The 23,641-nt window shown below is 52.6% G+C and overlaps 1 long non-coding RNA gene, 1 other non-coding gene and 2 pseudogenes across 2 annotated transcripts; all 4 read right to left on the bottom strand.

The window, feature by feature from the left end:
* Positions 1-1,858: 1,858 nt before the first annotated feature.
* LOC142861326 (uncharacterized) lies at positions 1,859-1,977 on the bottom strand (annotated as a pseudogene).
* Positions 1,978-7,075: 5,098 nt separating this feature from the next.
* LOC142861399 (uncharacterized) lies at positions 7,076-7,197 on the bottom strand (annotated as a pseudogene).
* A 5,729-nt stretch (positions 7,198-12,926) lies between these two features.
* On the bottom strand, positions 12,927-13,400 carry LOC142861170 (uncharacterized). Its single transcript, XR_012912556.1, has 2 exons — positions 13,174-13,400; positions 12,927-13,056 (listed from the first exon to the last, which is right to left on the bottom strand). It is a non-coding gene; the product is annotated as an uncharacterized LOC142861170 (long non-coding RNA).
* An 8,724-nt stretch (positions 13,401-22,124) lies between these two features.
* LOC142861403 (5S ribosomal RNA) lies at positions 22,125-22,243 on the bottom strand. The gene has a single exon (XR_012912644.1). It is a non-coding gene; the product is annotated as a 5S ribosomal RNA (ribosomal RNA).
* Positions 22,244-23,641: the final 1,398 nt, after the last annotated feature.

The following is a 23,641-nucleotide window of genomic DNA, read 5'->3' as shown; positions in this document are numbered from 1 at the left end:
AAGGCCGGTCCTCCAAAGACCCAGGTGCAGGGAGCCCAGGCCAAGCAGCCTGTGGAAGAAGCCACTTGCCGTGCCACCCCGGGAACAGGACTGTAGGCCCCGGCCCTTCCCACCTCCTCCTCCTCCTCCTCCCCCCTGCACCCCCCCCGACATGGCACAGGGCTCAGAGACACCTCAGACTCTTGCTACCCAAAGTGCAAAGGGCATCAGTTGCTCCTCCAAACCCCCCGCCCAGCAGACCACGTTGTCCAGCCAGCCCCCGGGCCTCCCTGGGGTGCCCAGCACAAAAGTGCAGACACCCACCGGACCCTCAGTCTCAGTTTTCGGAGGTTTTTGCCACTCTAAGGACCCGCAGGCCAGCTGGGCCTTTGGGCATGACAGAGAGCCCCGGAATCCGACGTGGAGAGCTGCGTGTACGTCCCCATCAGAAGGCGGTCCCCACCTCCGCGGCTCTCCCCTTGCGGGGAGCGGCAGCAGGCAGCCTCAGGGCCTCAGGGAAGACACCAGGCTGGGCCCCCGCGGCACAGCGGGGGCACGTCCCCCGCATGCGACTTAGGGACAGCTGCTGGAGACTGCTGCAGCCACCCTGCTGCCGGGTTTCTGGAGGGCTTCCTGGAAGCAGCGTCCACACCAAGCTTTTGGAAGGCCCAGGCGACGGAGGAGCCGGTCAGGCAGGGGCCGAGGACGGTGAGAGGCCGGGCGGGAAGGAGCCGGTCAGGTGGGGGCCCAGGACAGTGACGGGCCTGGCCGGGGATGAGTGCGTCAGGCAAGGGCAGAGGAGACGGGCTGGGTAAGGGTTAGGGTTACAGTTAGGGCACAATTCACAATCGCAAAGATGTGGAAGCGACCCGAGTGCCCATCCATCCAGGAGTGCATTAATAAAATGTGGCGCGTGGACACCACGGAGTGCTATTCGGCTGTGAGGAGCAGCGGTGAGAGGGCACCTCTCGTGTTCTCCTGGCCAGAGCTGGAACCCGTTCCAGTAAGCCAGGTATCCCAAGAATGGACACACGAGCACCACGTGCGCGGGCTCACCGGCAAATTGGTACGAACGGATGGACACCTAAGTGGACGGACAGGAATCACCTTCATCGGGTGGGTGTCGGGCGGGTGGGGGGAGGTGATGGGCATACACATCCATTAGGAATGGGGTGGGTGCGCACCGACTGGGGGATGGGCGCACTTGAAGCTCTGACCCGAGGGGGGAGGCTTGGAGAGGGCAACGTACCCGACCTTAACATTGGTACCCCCACAATACGCTGGAACAACATGAGAGGTATATGAATAAGAACACAGGGGGGAGGGGGGCACGGGCAACACATGTCACCTGAATACTTGTACTCCCATCATCTGCTTGAAAAGAGAGAGGAAAGAAAATGCAATAATAGAGGTAAGAGACACTTTTTAAAAATAATGAATCCGAAGAGAAAAGTAAAAGGAGGCCTGTGGAGCAGGTATGGGTGTGACTCCGGATCCTCCAACATCAGGTGCCACCACCAAAGATTCCTAGGTGTAGCCCATAGAACCCCAAAAGCAACGGGACGAGTTCTGGTCACACACTCCCTCAAAATGACATCCTGGCCTTCTTCTGCAACTCCCTCCCCTCTCAGACTCTCAAGGTTTCCTCCAGCATGTCGGTTCCCACAGAGCAGACCTTTGGTCTGAGACCTGACAGTCCAGATGCCACGCATGCTGCCGCGTGGCGGCGGTGTCGCGGCTCGGGACAAGAGGAGGCCCCACGGTGCGGGCTGGGGCGCCAAGCACCGCGGCGGGCGCCGAGGGTGGGGGTCACCCCCACCCCGGGCCGCCGCCGCGCTCCCAGAAAGGGGACAGAACAAGGGGCAAAAAAAAAAGAAGAAGCCTGTGGCACCCGGTATTCCCAGGCGGTCTCCCATCCAAGTACTAACCAGGCCCGACCCTGCTTAGCTTCCTAGACCAGACGGGATCGGGCGCGTTCAAGGTGGTGTGGCCCTAGACAGAAGAGGGCGCCCCTGCCCCGCTCAAGAAGCCGATCCTCTATGTGCTTTCCCGCCGCCTCCTCCCGCCCCAGGCCCCGCGCCGGGCCGGGCCTGTTGAGTTTGCCTGGTCTGGTGGGCTCCAAGTGACAGGGGTGACGGGCGGGGCGGGGCGGGGGGCTGTCTCTCTATACACACACACACACTCACACTCACACAAGATGCGCCTCCACGGCTGGACTCGCCAAGGTGGAGCCCTTCAAGCCCCCCTCGTCTCCTCCCCCGGCCTCCTTCACCTACCCGCTGCCCACCCCCAGCGAGTCGCCACCGCTGACTGCGCTCGCCCTTTGACCCCAGCCAGGGGCCGCCCTCCCCCACAACCTCTTTCAGCTGCCCCCCCCTCGCCCTGTGGGTGGGCTGCCACCTATTCCCCCAGGCCAGGGCTGGGGCACAGCCCAAGGGGGAGGGGAGCCAGTGTATGGGACGTCTCTCTCTGGGGATGTGTCCCATGGGTGGGGTGGGGTGGCGTGGTTTGTGGGGCGCTGAAGAAATCAGTCCCCCGCCCAGCAGACCGCGTTGTCCAGCCAGCCCCCGGGCCTCCCTGGGGTGCCCAGCACAAAAGTGCAGACACCCACCGGACCCTCAATCTCAGTTTTCGGATGTTTTTGCCACTCTAAGGACCCGCAGGCCAGCTGGGCCTTCTGGCAGGACAGAGAGCCCCGGAATCCGATGTGGAGAGCTGGGTGTACGTCCCCATGAGGAGGCGGTCCCCACCTCCGCGGCTCTCCCCTTGCGGGGAGTGGCAGCCGAGGGGCCTCAGAGAAGACACCAGGCTGGGCCCCCGCGGCACAGCGGGAGCACGTCCCCCGCAGGCCACTTAGCGAGGGTGGCAGGTGGACGGTTGGGTTGCCCGAGACGCTGCGGCCGCCCTGCTACCGGGTTCCTGGGAGGGCGTCCTGGAACCAGCGTCCACACCAAGCCCTTGTAAGGCCCAGGCGACGGAGGAGCCCTGTCAGGCAGGGGCCGGGCACGGTGACAGGTGACAGGTGACAGGCCGGGTGGGAAGGAAGAAGCCAAAAAAAAGAAGAAGCCTATGGCACCCGGTATTTCCAGGCCCGACCCTGCTTAGCTTCCGAGATCAGACGAGATGGGGCGCATTCGGGGTGGTGTGGTGGTAGACGGCGGAGGGTGCCCCTACCCCGCTCAAGAAGCGGAGCCTCTCTGCGGTTCCCCGCTGCCTCCTCCCACCCCAGGCCCCGCGGGGGCCTGTTGAGTTTGCCTGCCGTGTTGGTCGGGCTCCCAGGGACGGGGGTGACGGGCGGGGCGGGGCGGGCAGGGAGGGGCGGGCCGGGGTGCGGGGCTGTCTCTCTACACACACAGACACACAGACACACAGACAACACACACACTCACACTCACACTCACTCACTCACACTCACACAAGATGCGCCTCCAGGGCTGGACTGGCCAAGGTGGCGACCTTCCAGCCTCCCTCCTCTCCTAGCCTGGCCTCCTTCACCTCCCCGCCCCCAGCCCCCACCCCCAGCACCTCTCAGCCGCCACCCAATGACAGGGCGCTCGCCCTTTGACCCCAGCCAGGGGCCGCCCTCCCCCACAACCCCTTTCAGCTGTGCCCCCGGCCCTGTGGGTGGGCGGCCGCCTATTCCCCCGGGTCAGGGCTGGGGCACAACGCATGGGGGAGGGGAGCCAGTGTATGGGGCGTCTCTCTCTGGGGATGTGTCCCATGGGTGGGGTGGGGTGGCTTGGTCTGTGGGACACTGAAGAAAGCAGTCCCCTCCATCTCCTACCTCTGGAAAACGCCCAAGCCCTTGGGGAACTGCCTGCACTGCTACCGTGGGGGCCGGGACCCTGCTCTGTGTCCTCCTCTGGCCCAGTCCAAGGGGCCTGGGCCTGGCCGGGGCTGCATTGGACCCCAACCACCCTGGCGTGTGGACTCGCCAAAAATCGGCGATTAGATATTGGATTCCAGCTTCATTGAGGTCATTTCACTAATGAGTGCACCGGAGTTTCCTAATCCATCTGTGAGGGTGGCAACTGAAAGAGAATTTTTTTTTTTTTTTTGAGACAGAGTCTCGCTTTGTTGCCTAGGGTAGAGTGAGTGCCGTGGCGTTAGCCTAGCTCACAGCAACCTCAAACTCCTGGGCTCAAGCAATCCTTCTGCCTCAGCCTCCCAAGTAGCTGGGACTACAGGCATGCGCCACCATGCCTGGCTCATTTTCCTATATATATTAGTTGGCCAATTAATTTCTTTCTATTTACAGTAGAGACGGGGGTCTGGCTCTTGCTCAGGATGGTTTCGAACTCCTGACCTCGAGCAATCCGCCTGCCTCAGCCTCCCAGAGGGCTAGGATTACAGGCTTGAGCCACCGCGCCCGGCCTGAAAGAGAATTTTAGAGCTGACAGAATAGGCGAGGAAAGGAATAGGAGATTTCCACACCCAGTAAGGAAGCCTTTCCCGAAGTGGAAGAAAGAAAGGAGCAAACAGAGACACCGGTAGCCCGCCCGGATCACAGTCTGCCCCTGAGAGAAAGTACCCTGACCAGGTTCACCCGTGGGTGGGTCGCCAGCTAGCGGCATTCAGAAGAGCGAGGCCCGCAATCTGTGCAGAAGACACCTGCACTCGGGTGTGTGTGGCGGCACAATTCCCAAGCAGCTCCAAATGGTAATCCAAAGAGAAGCCAGGGAGTTCCCAATGCCCCAGGTGTCCTCAGCCCATGACTGGCTGCTGTGGGAATGCGAAGCCCGGCTCCTTGTCTCAGAGCGGGACAACCAGGAGGTGTGACGTCCACCCCGGGGTTCCCAGGAGGATCAGGCTGAAGCTGGGACTTGGCCTGAAAGTGTCCCCTCGCATGGCCACCCCCTTCCCCTTCCTGCTCCTCTACTCCTGGTGCCCCTCCATCCAGGGGCCAGACCTTAAAGAGTCACCCGCAAGAGAATCCTGGTCCCAAAGGAGCCTTCTGGGGGACCCGTGCTGAGAGAGGTTGTTGGCATGGCCCGCTGGGACTCTGCCCGACCCAGGGCTGAGAGATGCAACCTCCCAGCTCTGGGTCCCTGCAGGAAGTGTTGGCAAGCACAGGGCCAGTCCTCCAAAGGCCCAGGTGCAGGGAGCCAGGCCAAGCAGCCCGTGGAAGAAGCCACATGCCATGCCACCCCGGGAACACGACTGCAGGTCACGGCCTCCCCCCCCTCCTCCTCCTCCTCCACCGCGCCCCCCCCCACATGGTGCAGGGATCAGGGACACCTGAGACACTTGCTACCCAAAGTGCAAAGGGCATCAGTTGCTCCTCCAAACCCCCCGCCCAGCAGACCGGGTTGTCCAGCCAGCCCCCGGGCCTCCCTGGGGTGCCCAGCACAAAAGTGCAGACACCTACCGGACCCTCAATCTCAGTTTTCGGATGTTTTTGCCACTCTAAGGACCCGCAGGCCAGCTGGGCCTTCTGGCAGGACAGAGAGCCCCGGAATCCGACATGGAGAGCAGGGTGTACGTCCCCATGAGGAGGTGGTCCCCACCTCCGCGGCTCTCCCCTTGCGGGGAGTGGCAGCCACAAGCCTCAGAGAAGATACCAGTTGGGCCCCCGTGGCACAGCGGGAGCACGTCTTCCGCAGGCCACTTAGCGATGGCGGCTGGCAGACCGACGATTGGGTTGCGCCAGACGCTGCGGCCGCCCTGCTACCGGGTTCCTGGGAGGGCGTCCTGCAACCAGCGTCCACACCAAGCCCTTGGAAGGCCCAGGCGACAGAGGAGCCCCCTCAGGCAGGGGCCGAGGACGGTGAGGGGCGGGGAGGAGCGTGTCAGGCACGGGCCGAGGAGGACGGTGACAGGCCTGGCCGGGGAGGAGTGAGTCAGGCAGTGGCCGAGGTGGTGGGCCCGGCGGGGAGCAGCCTGTCAGGCAGGGGCAGAGGACGGTGACGGTGACGTGAGGGGCCGGGGCGGGAAGGAACCGGTCAGGCAGGGGCATGGGCCGAGGACAGTGACGGGCCTGGCGGGGGAGGAGCGCGTCAGGCAGGGGCAGAGGAGACAGGCTGGGTAAGGGGTAGGGTGACAGTTAGGGCACAATTCACAATCGCAAAGATGTGGAAGCGACCCGAGTGCCCATCCATCCAGGAGTGCATTAATAACATGTGGCGCGTGGACACCACGGAGTGCCATTCGGCTGTGAGGAGCAGCGGCGAGAGGGCGCCTCTCGTGTTCTCCTGGCCAGAGCTGGAACCCGTTCCAGTAAGCCAGGTAGCCCAAGAATGGACACACGAGCACCACGTGCGCGGGCTCACCGGCAAATTGGTAAGAACGGATGGACACCTAAGTGGACAGAGAGGAATCACCTTCATCGGTTGGGTGTCGGGCGGGCGGGGGGAGGGAGTGGGCATACACGCCCATTAGGGAGGGGGTGGGTGCGCACCACCGACTGGGGGATGGGCGCACTTGGAGCTCTGACCCGAGGGCGGAGGCGGGGAAAGAGCAATGCACCTGACCTGAACATTGGTACCCCCACAATACGCTGGGAGAAAATGAGAAATAAATAAGGAAACAGGGGGGAGGGGGGCACGGGCGACACATGTCACCTCAATACTTGTACTCCCATCATCTGCTTGAAAAGAGAGAGAAAAGAAAATGCAATAATAGAGATAAGAGACACTTTCTAAGAAAATGAATCCGAAAAGAAAAGTAAAAGGAGGCCTGTCGAGCAGGTCTGGGTGTGACTCCGGATCCCCCAACCTCCAGTGCCACCACCAGAGATTCCTACGTGTAGCCCACAGAACCCCAAAAGCAACGGGACGAGTTCTGGTCACATACTCCCTCAAAATGACATCCTGGAATCCTTCCGGAACTCCCTCCCCTCTCAGACTCTCAAGGTTTCCTCCAGCGTGTGTCGGTTCCCACAGAGCAGACCTTTGGTCTGAGACCTGACAGTCCAGATGCCACGCATGCTGCCGCGTGGCGGCGGTGTCCCGGCTTGGGACAAGAGGAGGCCCCACGGTGCGGGCTGGGGCGCCAGGCACCGCGGCGGGCGCTGAGGGTGGGGGTGATCCGCCGGACCGCCGCCCCGCCGCGCTCCCAGCAAGGGGACAGAGCAACAGGCAAAAAAAAAAAAAAAAAAAGCCTACGACACCCGGGATTCCCAGGCGGTCTTCTCCCATCCAAGTAGTAACCAGGCCCGACGCTGCTTAGCTTCGGAGATCAGACGAGATGGGGCGCGTTCAGGGTGGTGTGGCCCTAGACGGCGGAGGGCGCCCCTGCCCCGCTCAAGAGGCCAGCCTCACCGCGCTTCCCCGCGATAGCGCTGACCCGCGCCGGGCCTGTGGAGTTCGCCGGCCCGGTCGGGCGGACTCCGGAGGACTGAAGTGAGGGACGGGGCGGGGTGGGGTGGGGTGGGGGGAAGTCTACACACACACACACACACACACACACACACACACAGACACGATGCGCCTCCACGGCTGGACCCGCCAAGGTGGAGACCTTCCAGCCCCCCTCCTCTCCTCACCTCGCCTCCTTCACCTACCCGCCCCCACCCCCAGCGCGCAGCTGCTGACTGCGCATGCGCACGCGGGGCGCTCGCCCTTTGACCCCAGCCAGGGGCCGCCCTCCCGCACAACCCCTTTCAGCTGCCCCCCCCGCCCCGTGGGTGGGCTGCCGCCTATTCCCCAGGGCCAGGGCTGGGGCACAGCGCATGGGGGAGGGGAGCGAGTGTAGGGGCGTCGCTCGGGATGTGTCCCATGGGTGGGGTGGGGCGGGGTGGTTTGGGGGGCGCTGAAGACATCAGTCCCCTCCATCTCCTACCTCTGGAAAACCCCCAAGCCCTTGGAGACCTGCCGGCACCGCTACCGTGGGGGCCGGGACCCTGCTCTGTGTCCTCCTGTGGCCCAATCCAAGGGGCCTGGGCCTGGCCCGGGGCTGGATTGGACCCCAACCACCCTCGGGTGTGGACTTGCTAAAAGTCGGCCATTAGATATTGGATTCGAGCTTCCTTGAGGTCATTTCACTAAGGAATGCACCGAAAAGAGTTTCCTAATCCATCTGTGAGGGTGGCAACTGAAAGAGAATTTGAAAGCTGACAGAATAGGCGAGGAAAGGCATAGGAGATTTCCAAACCCAGTAAGGAAGACTTTCCCGAAATGGAAGAAAGAAACGAGCAAACAGAAACACCGGTAGCCCGCCCGGATCAGAGTCTGCTCCTTAGAGAAAGTACCCTGACCAGGTTCACCCGTGGGTCACGAGCGGCTTTCAGAAGAGCCAGGCCTGCAGCCTATGCAAAAGACACCTGCGCTCAGGTGTCTGTGGCGGCACAATTCACATTTGCAAAGATGTGGAAGAGACCCGAATTCCTACTGATCCATGAGTGGATTAATAAAATGTGGCACGTCGACACCACGGAGTGCTATTCGGCTATGAGGAACAGCGGTGAGAGGGCACCTCTCGTGTTCTCCTGGCCGGAGCTGGAACCCGTTCCATTAAGCCAAGTATCCCAAGAATGGACACAGGAGTACCACGTGCATTCTCCCTGGGAAATTGGTAGGAACCCATGGACACCTAAGTGGACGTAGAGGAATCACCTTGATCGGGTGGAGGTTGGTCGGGGGTGGGGAGGGGGTGGGCATACACACCCATTAGGAATGGGGTGGGTGCGCACCAACTGGGGGATGGGTGCACTTGAAGCTCTGACCAGAGGGGGGAGGTGGGGAGAGGGCAATATACCCGACCTTAACATTGGTACCCCCACAATATGCTGCTAAAGTATGAGAGATAAATGAATAAGACAACAGGGGGAGGGGGACACGGGCAATACATGCACCGTTAATACTTGTACTCCCATAATCTGCTTGAAAAAAGAGAGAAAAGAAAATGCAATAATGTAGGTTAGATGCAGTTTTTTTTTGGAGACAGAGACTTGCTTTGTTGCCCTGGCTAGAGTGAGTGCCATGGCGTCAGCCTAGCTCACAGCAACCTCAATCTCCTGGACTCAAGCAATCCTGCTGCCTCAGCCTCCCAAATAGCTGGGACTACAGGCATGCGCCACCATGCCCGGCTAATATTTTTTATATATATATATATATTAGTTGGCCAATTAATTTCTTTCTATTTATAGTTGAGATGGGGTCTCGCTCTTGCTCAGGCTGGTTTCGAACTGCTGACCTCGAGCAATCCACCCACCTCGGCCTCCCAGTGTGCTAGGATTACAGGCGTGAGCCACCACGCCCGGCCAAGAGGCATTTTTTTTTAAAAAAAAATGACTCCAAAATGAAAAGTAAAAGGAGGCCTGTCAAGCACGTCTGGGTGTGACTGTGCATCCCCCAACATCCGGTGCCACCACCAAAGATACGTGTATCCCATAGAACACCAAAATCAATGGGACGAGTTCTGGTCACCTACTCCCTCAAAATGACAACCTGGCCTTCTGCACCTCCCTCCCCTCTCTGAATCTCAAGGTTTCCTCCAGCGTGTTGGTTCCCACAGACGAGACCCTTGGTCTGAGACCCGACAGTGCAGATGCCACGCCTGCTGCCACGTGGCGGTGTTGCTGCAGCTTGGGCCAAGAGGAGGCCCCACGGAGCAGGCTGGGGTGCCAGGCATGGTGGTGGGTGCTGAGGGTTGGGGTCACCCCCCTGGACCCCCACCACGCTCTCCGAATGGTGACAGAACAAATGACATCGACAGTGACAATAACATTAACAGTGACAATGACATCGACAGTGACAATGACAATGACAGTGACAATGACATCGTCAGTGACAATAACATCGACAGTGACAATCATAATGACAGTGACAATGACAACAGTGACAATGACATCGACAGTGACAATGAGAACAGTGACAATGACATCAACAGTGACAATGACAAAAGTGACAATGACATCGACAGTGACAATGACAGTGACAATGACATCATCAGTGAAAATGACAATGACATCAACAGTGATTATGATATCGACAGTGACAATGACAGTGTCAGTGACATTGACAGTTACAAGGACATTGACAGTGACAATGACAATGACAGTGACAATGACATCGACAGTGACAATAACATCAACAGTGACAATCACAATGACAGTGACAATGAGTGACAATGACATCAACAGTGACAATGACAGTGGCAATGACATCGACAGTGACAATGACAGTGACAATGACATCGACAGTAACATCAACAGTGACAAGGACAATAGTGACAATGACATCGGCAATGACAATGACATCAACAGTGACAATAACAATGACATCGTCAGTGACAATGACTACAACAGTAACAATGACAATGACAGTGACAATGACAATAATGACAATGACAACAGTGACAATGACAATGACATCGACAGTGACAATGACAATGACATCAACATTGACAATGACAATGACATCGACAGTTACAATGACATCGACAGTAACAATGACAGTGACAATGACATCCACAGTGCCAATGACATCGACAGTGACAATGACATCGTCAGTGACATCAACAGTGACAATGACAACAGTGACAATGACATCGGCAGTGACAATGACAACAGTGACAATGACATCGGCAGTGACAATGACATCGACTGTGACAAAGACATCGACAGTGACGACATCGACAGTGACAATGACATCAACAGTGACAATGACATCAACAGTGACAATGACATTGACAGTGACAATGACATCGACAGTGACAATGACAATGACAGTGACAATGACATCAACAGTGACAATGACATCAACAGTGACAATGACATCGACAATGACAATCACTTCGGCAGTGACAATGACATCGGCAGTGACAATGACATCGACAGTGACAATGACAATGACATCGACAATGACAATGACATCAAAGTGACAATGATAGTCACAATGACATGAACAGTTACAATGACATCGACAGTGACAATGACATTGACAGTGACATCGACAGTGACGACATCAACAGTGATGATGACAACAGTGATGACAACAGTGACATCGACAGTGACAATGACATCGACAATGATGAATGACATCGACAGTGACAACAATGATATCAACATATTGTCACCATATTTTCACCTGTTGTCACCTGTTGTCACCAAATTGTCACCTGTTGTCACCTGTTGTCACCAAATTGTCACCAAATTGTCACATGTTGTCACCATATTGTCACCAAATTGTCACATGTTTTCACCATGTTGTCACCTGTTTCCACCATATTGTCACCAAATTGTCACATGTTGTCACCAAATTGTCACAATATTGTCACATGTCACCATATTGTCACCTGTTGTCACCTGTTGTTACCATATTGTCACCAAATTGTCACCTGTTGTCACCATATTGTCACCTGTTGTTACCATATTGTCACCAAATTTTCACCTGTTGTCACCTATTGTCACCAAATTGTCACCATGTTGTCACCAAATTATCACCAAATTGTCATATGTTGTCACCATATTGTCACCAAATTTTCTCATATTGTCACCAAATTGTCATCATGTTGTCACCAAATTGTCACATGTTGTCACATTATTGTCACCAAATTGTCACATTCTGTCACAATATTGTCACCAAATTGTCATGTTTTCACATTATTGTCACCAAATTGTCACATGTCACAATATTGTCACATGTTTGTCTCCATATTGTCTCATGTTGTCACCATATTGTCACATGTTTGTCAGAATTTTGTCACCATATTGTCACATGTTGTCACATTATTGTCACCAAATTGTCACATGTCAAAATATTCTCACCAAATTGTCACATGTCACAATATTGTCACATGTTTGTCACAATATTGTCACAATTTTGTCACAATATTGTCACCAAATTGTCACATATTTGTCACAATATTGTCACATGTTTGTCACAATATTGTCTCATGTTTGTCACGTTTGTCACATTTTTGTCACTTGTTTGTCACAATATTGTCACATGTTTGTCACAATATTGTCACATGTTTGTCACATTTTTGTCACAATATTGTCACGTTTGTCACAATATTGTCACGTTTGTCACATATTTGTCACAATATTGTTACATGATTTTCACATGTCATAATATTGTTACATCATTTTCACAGCATGTCACAATATTGTCACAATATGATTTTCACATGTGACAATATTGTCACAATATTGTCACACAATATTGTCACATGTTTGTCACAATATTGTCACAATATTGTCACGTTTGTCACAATATTATCACAATATTGTCACTTGTTTGTCACAATATTGTCACATGATTTTCACAACATGTCACAATATTGTCACAATATGATTTTCACGTGTCACAATATTATCACAATATTGTCACAATATGATTTTCACAGTATGTCACAATATTGTCACATGTTTTTCACAACATGTCACAATATTGTCACAATATGGGTTTCAAAACATTTCACAATATTGTCACAATATGATTTTCACAATATGTCACAATAATGTCAAAATATTGTCACAATATGGTTTTCACAACATGTCACAATATTGTCACAATATGATTTTCACATGTCATAATGTCACAATATTGTCACAATATGATTTTCACAACATGTCACAATATCTCATAATATTGTCACTATATGATTTTCACAACGTCACATTGTCACAATATTGTCACAATATGATTTTCTACAGAGCTGAAAATAACCAACCGCTCCCGTGTGACAGCGTAGCCTCCTGTCTTTTCGCTGAGCCTCAAATACTTTTCTCGTGGGACAAGAATGGCATCCTGGACCGTTGGTGCCTCTCTCCGATCCAAGATGTTCCCCAAATCCACTGGGGTCTTCAGAGGGGGTTTCCTCGTCAGCTCTAGCTTGCAGCGCAGAGAAGTGATGTCTCAAGTGGGCCTCTTTCTGTCATTTTTCTCTATATTTTGGCACACCCACACACATGCACACAACAATGCATGCCAAACACTATCCTACACACACACACACACACACACACGCACGCACGCGCACGGGTAAGAAAAAGAAATAACCACTTCGCTACTTAAGACTCTAACTGGAAAAGGCAGAGGCAGGCCAACTGGCAAAATGCATGGTCATGGGCTTGCTTTCTTCTTTTTCCTGACTCCCAGATTTATTCCTGGGACTCCCGGACAAATTTCTAGGCTGTGAAGATGGGGATGGGGAGAGTTGAATTGCTCTAGCATTTGCACCAAGAAAAAAAATCACACTGAAAAAGGAGAAGAAAGAAGAGAGGGACCCAACATTTTATGGGCTACTCACCAGCACTGCGCAAGGCATTTAGAGAAGGCTCTCGGTTCAGTTCGGTCTTGGAGAACAGTCTGTTGAAGGAGCAGGCTTCTCACCATTTTACAGGGAAGTAACACTGCAGCTCAGAGAGGTTGCTGACTGGCCGAAAGCCACACAGCTAGTGGCTTCGAGGAGAGAGGGGACGTCTGACCCAGAGCTGATTCCAAAGCTCGCCCTCACTTCCATGCAGCACAGGCTTCTCTAGGTGGCCTTGAAGATGCCAGACGGGTGATTCCTGAGAACTCAGCCATCATGGCTGCACCACATTGTGCATGTGCTCAGTGCCACTAACCAACACACTTATAAATGGGTAAGGTGCCAAAGTTTATGGTATAAATATTGTACCACCATTAAAAAAAATATTTCATGCCATGATAGTGGATAAGTTTTTTTTTAAAAAAAAATATTTCCTGGTTTTCCCCTTTTACAGAAGCTACAGCTGCCCCGATTCCAAAGCTCTTTATTAGAATCTGCTCTTGCTAGTTGCAAAGAGACGTAAGAGAGAGGAAAAGTCAATGCCTGAATTTGAAGGTTCAAAGGACAGGCTGACTCTCGTTAGGGGCCGATGCAGCTGATAACTCTCAGCCAATGCTCACTGACCATTCTGGAAAACCTGGGGCCCTTCAAAGAATCTTGCTAAATCTCTATTCTGCCTGTGCTCTATAAACGGCTAAACAAAGCCTGGATGACAGCGTGTGTGTTTCCAGAATGGTTTACCAAATATCTTCAGCCACTGCTGAGACCTGCTGCTCAGAAGAAAGATTTCTTTCAAATATGAACAGCTTGTTAATCCTAGCACTCAGGGAGGCCGAGGCGGGAGGATCACTCAAGGTCAGGAGTTCGAAACCAGACTGAGCAAGAGCGAGATCCCCGTCTCTACTAAAAATAGAAAGAAATTAATTGGCCAACTAAAAATATATAGAAAAAAAAATTAGCCAGGCATGATGGCACATGCCCATAGTTCCAGCTACTCGGGAAGCTAAGGCAGGAGGATCACTTGAGGTCAGGAGTTCGAAACCAGCCTGAGCAAGAGCAAGACCCCGTCTCTACTATAAATGGAAAGAAATTCATTGGCCAACTAATATATATAGAAAAAATTAGCCAGGTGTGGTGGCGCATGCCTGTAGTCCCAGTTACTCAGGAGGCTGAGGTAGGAGGATCGCTTGAGCCCAGGAATTTGAGGTTGCTGTGAGCTAGGCTGATGCCACGGCACTCTAGCCCAGGTGACAGAGCAAGACTCTGTCTAAAAAAATATATATATATAAAATTTATTACAGCTTGTTGACAAGGTACCTGGTCACCCAAGAGCTCTAATGGAGATATACACACAGATGAATGTTACTTTCATGCTCCATTCTGCAACTCATGGATCAAGTTGTAACTCTGACTTTCAAGTCTTATTATTTAATAAGTATAATTTGTAAGGCTACAGCTGCCATAGATAGCGAATCTTCTGATAGATTTGGGCAACGTCGACTGAAAACCCTCTGGAAAGGATTCGGCATTCTAGATGCCATTAAGAACCCCTGTGATTCATGAGAGGAGGTCAAAATAGCCAGGTGAACAGGAGCTTGCAATCAGTGGATTCCAACCCTCGTGGATGACTTTGGGGACTTCAGGCTTCAGCAGAGGGAATGACCACAAAGGTGGAAATAACAAGAGAGCTAGAAGTGGAGCTCGAAGATGCGACTAAACTCGATCCAATCTCATGATGGAACTTGAACAGAGGAGGAGTTGCTTCTTATGGGTGACCAAAGAAAGTGGTTTCTTGAGATGGAATTTACTCCTGGTGAAGATGCTGTGAGTATTGCTGAAATGGCTACCAAGGATTTAGAACTTTCCAGCAACTTAGTGAGTAAAGCGGCCGCAGCCTTGGAAAGGACTGACTCCAATGTCGAAAGGAGTTGTCCTGTGGCTGATCAAATAGTATCACGTGCTCAAGAGAAACCTTTTGCCGAAGGAAGAGTCCATCGAAGAGGCAACCCGCACAGGTCTCTTATCTTAAGCAATTGCCACAGCTACCTTAACCTCCAGTGACCACCACCCTAATCAATCAGTAGCCACCAATATGCAGGCAAGACCTTTGATCAGCAAAAAAAAAAAAAAAACCATTAAGATTCAGCGGAAGGCTGAGATGGTCATTACCACTTTTTAGCAATAAAGTATTTTTATTTAGTTATATTTTTAATTTTTTAATTTTTTTTTGAGACAGAGTCTCACTCTGTCGCCCAGACTAGAGTACCATGTGGTCAGCCTCGCTCACAGCAACCTCCAACTCCTGGGCTCAAGCGATCCTCCTGCCCCAGCCTCCCAAGTAGCTGGGACTATAAGCATGCAACACCATGCCCGGATGATTTTTTCTATGTATTTTTAGTTGGCCAATTAATTTCTTTCTATTTATAGTAGAGATGGGGTCTCGCTCTTACTCAGGCTGGTTTTGAACTCCTGACCTCGAGCAATCTGCCTGCCTCGGCCTCCCAGAGTGCTAGGATGACAGGTGTGAGCCACTGCACCCGGCCAATAAAGTATTTTTAAATCAAGGTATGTACATTATTTTTTCTGACAAGATGCTATTGCATACTTAATACACTACAGTATAATATAAACATAACTTTTATATCTGCACTGGAAGACCAAAAACTTTGTGTGACTTGCTTTTATTGCAACATTCACTTTATTGCAGTGGTCTAGAAGTGACCCTCCAGTGTTTCTGAAGTCTCCCTGTCACTTAAACATTTGCAGCAACCCCAGTTTCCTCATGTGAATAATGATGTCTATCTCATAAATGCTTTAAGAATTTAATACAAAAATGCAAGAACGTGCTTAGACTATGATATCCCTGGCATATTGTAAATGTTCAATTAAAGATAGCTAATAGGATGATGATAAAATTCATAATCTGGGCCCAGCCCGGGTGGCTCACAGCTGTCATCCTAGCACTCTGGGCGGCTGAGGCAGGCGGATTGCTCGAGGTCAGGAGTTCAAAACCAGCCTGAGCAAGAGCAAGACCCCGTCTTTACTATAAATGGAAAGAAATTCATTGGCCAACTGATATATATAGAAAAAATTAGCCGGGTGTGGTGGCGCATGCCTGTAGTCCCAGCTACTCGGGAGGCTGAGGCAGGAGGATCGCTTGAGCCCAGGAGTTTGAGGTTGCTGTGAGCGAGGCTGACGCCATGGCACTCACTCTAGCCTGGACAACAAAGCAAGACTCTGTCTTAAATAAGAAAAAAAAAATCATGATCTGTTATTACTTCAGATCATTTATATTCTGATAAACCTAGATCCTTTCCCACTGGATTTAAAGAAATCAGAGAGTAGAAAGTACAATTAATGATATACATTTTTTTCTGGTTGTATTTACAGAGAAGTGGGAGGTGGAATGAGCCAGCTTTGGCAGGATTTTGTGGAGATGGGACCCATTTCTAAAATTACTAAGCATTTCCTTTTCTGAGGAAGCCTGTTCTTTTCCTTTGAAAGTGGATTTATTACCCAGACATTAATTGAAAGGCCCCAGGGCCGAAAGCTCTTCCTCCAAATAACCGTGCACACACTACCAGTTCATTTCTTATCCATCGCCCTGGCAAGGTTCAACAAAAGCAAAGAGAAGATGAATGGACTCAGTAGAGTGGCCTGGGCTCAGCTGATTCAGAGAGCTGACCTCATCAATACAGGGGGCAGCAAATTCCATCACATAATTCCATGCATTTGTAGCAGCTTGTGCAATCGCTTCCTGTTGCAAGCATGCAAAGCATATTCCTCACGTGGCTGCCCCAAGGTTAAGGCCCCGCCCTTAACTTAACCAGTGCCACCACCTTTCACAGGTAATATATGCAGGAAGTCCTGCTTGTGCACACTGCTTTAGAATATAAAACTGTGTTTGGGTTGGGCTCAGTGGCTCACACCTGTAATCCTAGCACTGTGGGAGGCCGAGGCGGGAGGCTCTCTTGAGGCCAGGACTTCAAGACTAGCCTGAGCAAGAGCAAGACCCCATCTCTACTAAAAATAGAAAGAAATTAGTTGGCCAACTAAAAACATATAGAAAAAATTAGCTGGGCATGGTGGCACATGCCTGTAGTCCCAGCTACTCGGGAGGCTGAGACAGGAGGATCACATGAGCCCAGGAGTCTGAGGTTGCTGTGAGCGAGGCTGACCACATGGTACTCTAGTCTGGGCGACAGAGTGAGACTCTGTCTCAAAAAAAAAAAAAAAAAAAAAGAATTAGCCAGGTGCAGCGGCATGTGCCTGTAGTCTCAGCTACTTGGGAGGCTGAGGCAGGAGGATCACCTGAGCCCAGGGGTTAGAGGCTGCAGTGAGCTATGCTGACGCCACTGCACTCCAGCCCGGGCCACAGAGCAAGACCCTGTCTCAAAGAAGAAGAAAAAAAAAGAAACCCACATGTGCTTTATGCTTTATTGTCATAACTATTACAATGGATTAAATAGTGGTTCCCCCAAAAGATATGTCACCTCCAAATGTGACCTCATTTGGAAAAAAGTCTTTGCAGATGTAATGAGGTTAAGGATCTTGAGATGAGAGCAGGCTGGATTAGGGTGGGTCTAAATTCAGTAAGTCCTTATAAGAGACAGGAAGAAGCAGAGAGACACAAAGAACACGCCAAGTGACGGTAGAGCCAGAGACAGGAGTGACGTGTCCACGGCCCAGAACACCAAAGATGCCAGCAGCCACAAGAAACTAGGACGGCAACACAGAAAAGATGGCCCTTGGAGCCTCAGGCAGGAATCGATCCTGCAGACACCTTGATTTGTGGCCTCAAGCCACCAGAAATGTGAGAAAAATAAGCTTCTGTCATTTTAAGTCACCCAGTTGACAGTAATTTGTTCCAGCAATTCTAGGAAACCCACACAACCGTGTAAAACTCCACGGCAAGAAAAACAGACTAGAAGGAAATCACAACATAACGCTAAGAGTATTCATTACTAGACGATGGAATTATGCTATTTTTTTTCCAGAAATCACTTGAGTTTGCCGCATTTTCCAAATTGTCTAAGCCGGACATTTATTATCCAACAAGTGCATCAAAATTAATTTAAAATAAGAAGTGGGCTGGGCGTGGTGGCTCACGCCTGTAACCCTAGCACTCTGGGAGGCCGAGGCGGGCAGATCGCTCAAGGTTAGGAGTTCGAAACCAGCCTGAGCAAGAGCGAGACCCCATCTCTATTATAAATAGAAAGAAATTAATTGGCCAACAAATATATATAGAAAAAATTAGCTGGGCGTGGTGGCGCATGCCTGTAGTCCCAGCTACTCGGGAGGCTGAGGCAGGAGGGTTGCTTGAGCCCAGGAGTTGGAGGTTGCTGTGAGCGAGGCTGACGCCACGGCACTCACTCTAGCCTGGGCAACAAAGCGAGACTCTGTCTCAAAAATAAAATAAAATAAAATAAAATAAAATAAAATAAGAAGTAAACCTGCCTTACCCCTTTGCACTCGGATGTCGAATGTGGATAATGTAGAGTGGAAAATGAGAAAAAAGCAAGCGAGTGCAAAGGGTTAAAAATGCTGTTATCAAAAAAAAAGAAAAAAGAAAAAGTAAAAAAAAGTTCACCCATTCTACATGAACAAAAATAAAAGATAAATAAACAAATAAAACGGCTGTTATCACCAAGATGTTGAAACTCTGTTTTAAAAATCTGCAATGCCAAGCAGTGGGACACATCTATGAGGTCATTCCACCTTCTCGGAACCCAGGAAAACATATGTCTGTCCCCTTCCCGGTGGCTACAGATATTCCAGGCCCGAGATGACAGACACGTGCCCTACTGTCTCCAGATTTGGGACTTCAAGAAGATGAGAGCAGTCTGTCGTTGGGATCTCCCAACAATTGAATAAATGGGTGGAGAAGGTCCAACGGCCCAGTGGTCGGGGATGACAATACCAGGATCACTCCTGGGCGCCTGACTGTGGGACAAACGCCAGAGAAATTGTGTCATCAGGGTAATTTTGTAGCATCCTTGAAGAAAGAAAACCCCTGCATTCTTCTAATAGGTCCCCCGGAGGCCCAATTCAAACTCCAAGTTGGAGGGGCCACTCTGGGTGTCACATGCACACGCACAATCACATAACGAGCCAATGTTTTAAGAACTGTGAAAGCAATTTCCGCATCACCAAGAGGTTTACCAAACATAAAATCAAAAAACGCCCTCGTTAAACGCCTTCCAACGGCCAAAAGTGCTTTTGCTCGAGTCTCTTTTGCCAACGTGGGTGGCAGCAATAACCCTAAAGCATTGGGGGTCGCATGTTCAAACGCTTGGGTCCAAAGTCCGGATGATGACCTTCTTGTTTGTTTTTATGCTTGTTGATGTGCAGTTGGCCGCGGTTGGATGAACTGCAAACTCCATCCCTCCACTGATCCCTTTTGGGGTGTTTTCTTCTAGGGAACGTTAGGCGAATGGCATTTCCAAAGAAGCAGCCCCCAGCCGGGCGCGGTGGCTCACACCTGTCATCCTAGCACTCTGGGAGGCCGAGAAGGGAGGATCGCTCAAGGTCAGGAGTTCAAACCAGCCTGAGCAAGAGCAAGACCCCGTCTCTACTAAAAATAGAAAGAAATTAATTGGCCAACTACAAATACATAGAAAAAATCAGCCGGTCATAGTGGCACATGCCTGTAGTCCCAGCCACTCGGGAGGCTGAGGCAGGAGGATGGCTTGAGCTCAGGAGTTGGAGGTTGCTGTGAGCGAGGCTGACGCCACGGCACTCACTCACACCTGGGTGACAGAGTGAGACTCTGTCTCAAAAAAAAAAAACAGCAGCTCCTTTCACGATCTGTCCCATTTGGCCCAATTTAACGCCACATTTTTTTGCATGGTGAACAGAGGATTTGGAAGATCTGATTAGAAAACTGCAAGTGGCCTCCTGAGTAACCGGAAATCGAGTTGCATTTGATTCGCTTTCTTACTATGCTGCATCTTTCTGATACCTCGGTAAGCTGGACACCATGTACTCTGATTTGAGAGACAGGCATTTCACTCTTAAGACCCCAGCCTCAAATAAACCAACTAGCCCAGGGGTCTTCAGACACCCTGTTCCTGGCAGACACTGGTCCAATCTCATGCCCAAGCCATACAGAATGCAAGACTATATTTCCCCCAAGCTACAGTTTTCTATTTACACCCAGGAGAGTAAAAAAAAATGCCAGATCTCTGTCGCAACCGAGAACCAAGAACTTGCCATCTTGAACCCCCAAAAACCCGATTTCATGCCTTGACTCCACTATTTAGTCTTGTGTGGACCAGGGCATGTTATCTAACTTCCCTGTTTCCTTGTCTTTAAAAAAGTGGAGGACAGGCCGGGCGTGGTGGCTCGCACCTGTCATCCTAGCACTCTGGGAGGCCGAGGCGGGAGGATAGCTCCAGTTCAGGAGTTCAAGACCAGCCTGAGCAAGAGCGAGACCCCGTCTCTACTAAAAAAATACATAGAAATTAATTGGCCAACTAAAAATATAAAGCACAAAAATGAGCCGGGCATGGTGGCACATGCCTGTAGTCCCAGCCACTAGGGAGGCTGAGGCAGGAGGATCGCTTGAGCCCAGGAGATTGAGGTTACTGTGAGCTAGGCTGATGCCATGGCACTCACTCTAGCCCGGGTGACAGAGTGAGACTCTGTCTCAAAAAATAAAATAAAATAAAAACTAGAAAAGTGGAGGATAAAAGAGGAGCCCCAGGAAGGAGGGCGTCCTGGAACCAGCGTCCACACCAAGCCCTTGGGAGGCCCAGGCGACGGAGGAGCCCCGTCAGGCAGGGGTTGAGGTGACGGGCCGGGCGGGGAGGAGCATGTCAGGCAGGGGCAGAGGACAGTGACAGGCCTGGAGGGAAGGAGCCAGTGAGGAAGAGACAGGCTGGGTAAGGGTTAGGGTAAGAGTCAGGGCACAAGTCACAATTGCAAAGACCTGGAAGCGACCCGAGTGCCCATCGACCCATGAGTGCGTAAATAAAATGTGGCGCTTGGTCACCACGAGGTGCTGTTTGGCTATGAGGAACAGCGGTGAGAGGGCACTTCTCGGGGTTCTCCTGGCCAGAGCTGGAACCCGTTCCAGTAAACCAAGTATCCCAAGAATGGACACACGAGCACCACGTGAGCACGCTCACCAGCAAATTGGTACGGACTGATGGACACCTAAGTGGACACAGAGGAACCACTTTCATCGGGTGGGTGTCGGGCGGGTGGGGAGGGGATGGGCATACACATCCGTTAGGAATGGGGTGGGTGCGCACCGACTGGGGGATGGGCGCACTTGAAGACCTGACCCGAGGGGGGAGGCTGGGAGAGGGCAACGTACCCGACCTTAACATTGGTGCCCCCACAATATGCTGGAACCACATGAGAGGTAAATGAATAACACAGGGGGGAGGGGGGCACGGGCAACACATGTCACCTGAATACTTGGACTCCCATCATCTGCTTGAAAAGACAGAGAAAAGAAAATGCAATAATAGAGATAAGAGACACTTCTTAAAAAAATGAATCTGAAGAGAAAAGTAAAAGGAGGCCTGTGGAGCAGGTCTGGGTATGACTCCAGATCCCCCAACATCAGGTGCCACCACCAAAGATTCCTACGTGTAGCCCATAGAACCCCAAAAGCAACGGGAAGAGTTCTCATCACATACTCCCTCAAAATGACATCCTGGCCTTCTTCTGGAACTCCCTCCCCTCTCAGACTCTCGAGGTTTCCTCCAGCGTGTCGGTTCCCACAGAGCAGACCTTTGGTCTGAGACCTGACAGTCCAGATGCCACGCATGCTGCCGCGTGGTGGCGGTGTCGCAGCTTGGGACAAGAGGAGGCCCCACGGTGCGGGCTGGGGCGCCAGGCACCGCGGCGGGCGCTGAGGGTGGGGGTGACCCCCACCCCAGGCCGCCGCCGCGATCCCAGAAAGCGGACAGAACAAGAGGCAAAAAAAAAAAGGAAGAAGCCTACGGCACCCGGTATTCCCAGGCGGTCTCCCATCCAAGTACTAACCAGGCCCGACCCTGCTTAGCTTCCGAGATCAGACGAGATCGGGGGCGATCAGGGTGGTGTGGCCCTAGACGGCGGCGGAGGGCGCCCCTGCCCCGCTCAAGAAGCCGAGCCTCTCTGCGCTTCCCCGCCGACTCCTCCCGCCCCAGGCCCCACGCGGGCGCTGACCAGCGCCGGGCCTGGCCGGGTTGGGCCTGTGGAGTTTGCCGGCCATGTCTGGCGGGCTCCGCAGGATGGGAGTGAGGGGCGGGGCAGGGTGGGGCGGGCAGGGAGAGGTGGGCCGGGGTGGGGGGCCCTCTCCACACACACAGACACACACACACACTCACACTCACACAAGATGCGCCTCCACGGCTGGAACCGTCAAGGTGGAGACCTTCCAGCCCCCCTCCTCTCCTCGCCTGGCCTCCTTCACCTCCCCGCCCCCCACCCCCACCCCCAGCACGTCACTACAACTGACTGCACACACGCGGGGCGCTCGCCCTTTGACCCCATCCAGGGGCCGCTCTACCCAACAACCCCTTTCAGCTGCGCCCCCCGCCCCGTGGGTGGGCTGCCACCTATTCCCCAGGGCCAGGGCTGGGGCACAGCACGTGGGGGAGGGGAGCTAGTGTAGGGGCGTCTCTCGGGATGTGTCCCATGGGTGGGGTGGGACGGGGTTGTTTGGGGGGCGTTGAAGAAATCAGTTCCCTCCATCTCCTCCCTCTGGAAAACCCCCAAGCCCTTGGAGACCTGCCGGTACCGCTACCGTGGGGGCCGGGACCCTGCTCTGTGTCCTCCTGTGGCCGAGTCCAAGGGGCCTGGGCCTGGCCCGGGGTGGATTGAACCCCAACCACCCTCGGGTGTGGACTTGCTAAAAGTCGGCGATTAGATATTGGATTAGAGCTTCCTTGAGGACATTTCACTAATGAATGCACCGAAAAGAGTTTCCTAATCCATCTGTGAGGGTGGCAACTGAAAGGGAATTTTAAAGCTGACAGAATAGGCGAGGAAAGGCATAGGAGATTTCCAAACACAGTAAGGAAGACTTTTCCAAAATGGAAGAAAGAAACGAGCAAACAGAGACACCGGTAGCCCGCCCGGATCACAGTCTGCCCCTGAGAGAAAGTACCCTGACCAGGTTCACCCGTGGGTGGGTGGCGAGCTAGCGGCATTCAGAAGAGTGAGGCCCGCAGTCTGTGCGGAAGACACCTGCACTCCGGTGTGTGTGGCGGCACAATTCACAAGCAGCTCCCGATGGTAATCCAAAGAGAAGCCTGGGAGTTCCCAGCGCCCCAGGTGTCCTCAGCCCAGGACTGGCTGCTGTGGGAATGCGAAGCCCGGCTCCTTGTCTCAGAGCGGGACAACCAGGAGGTGTGATGTCCACCCCAGGGTTCCCAGGAGGATCAGGCTGAAGCTGGGACTTGGCCTGAAAACGTCCCCTCGCATGGGCACCCCCTTCCCCTTCCGGCTCCTCTACTCCTGGTGCCCC

Source organism: Microcebus murinus, chromosome 16, assembly GCF_040939455.1.
Source record: "Microcebus murinus isolate Inina chromosome 16, M.murinus_Inina_mat1.0, whole genome shotgun sequence".
NCBI lineage: Eukaryota > Metazoa > Chordata > Mammalia > Primates > Cheirogaleidae > Microcebus > Microcebus murinus.
The sequence above is the reverse complement of the archived record's forward strand: the minus strand, read 5'-3'. Positions and strand labels throughout refer to the sequence as shown.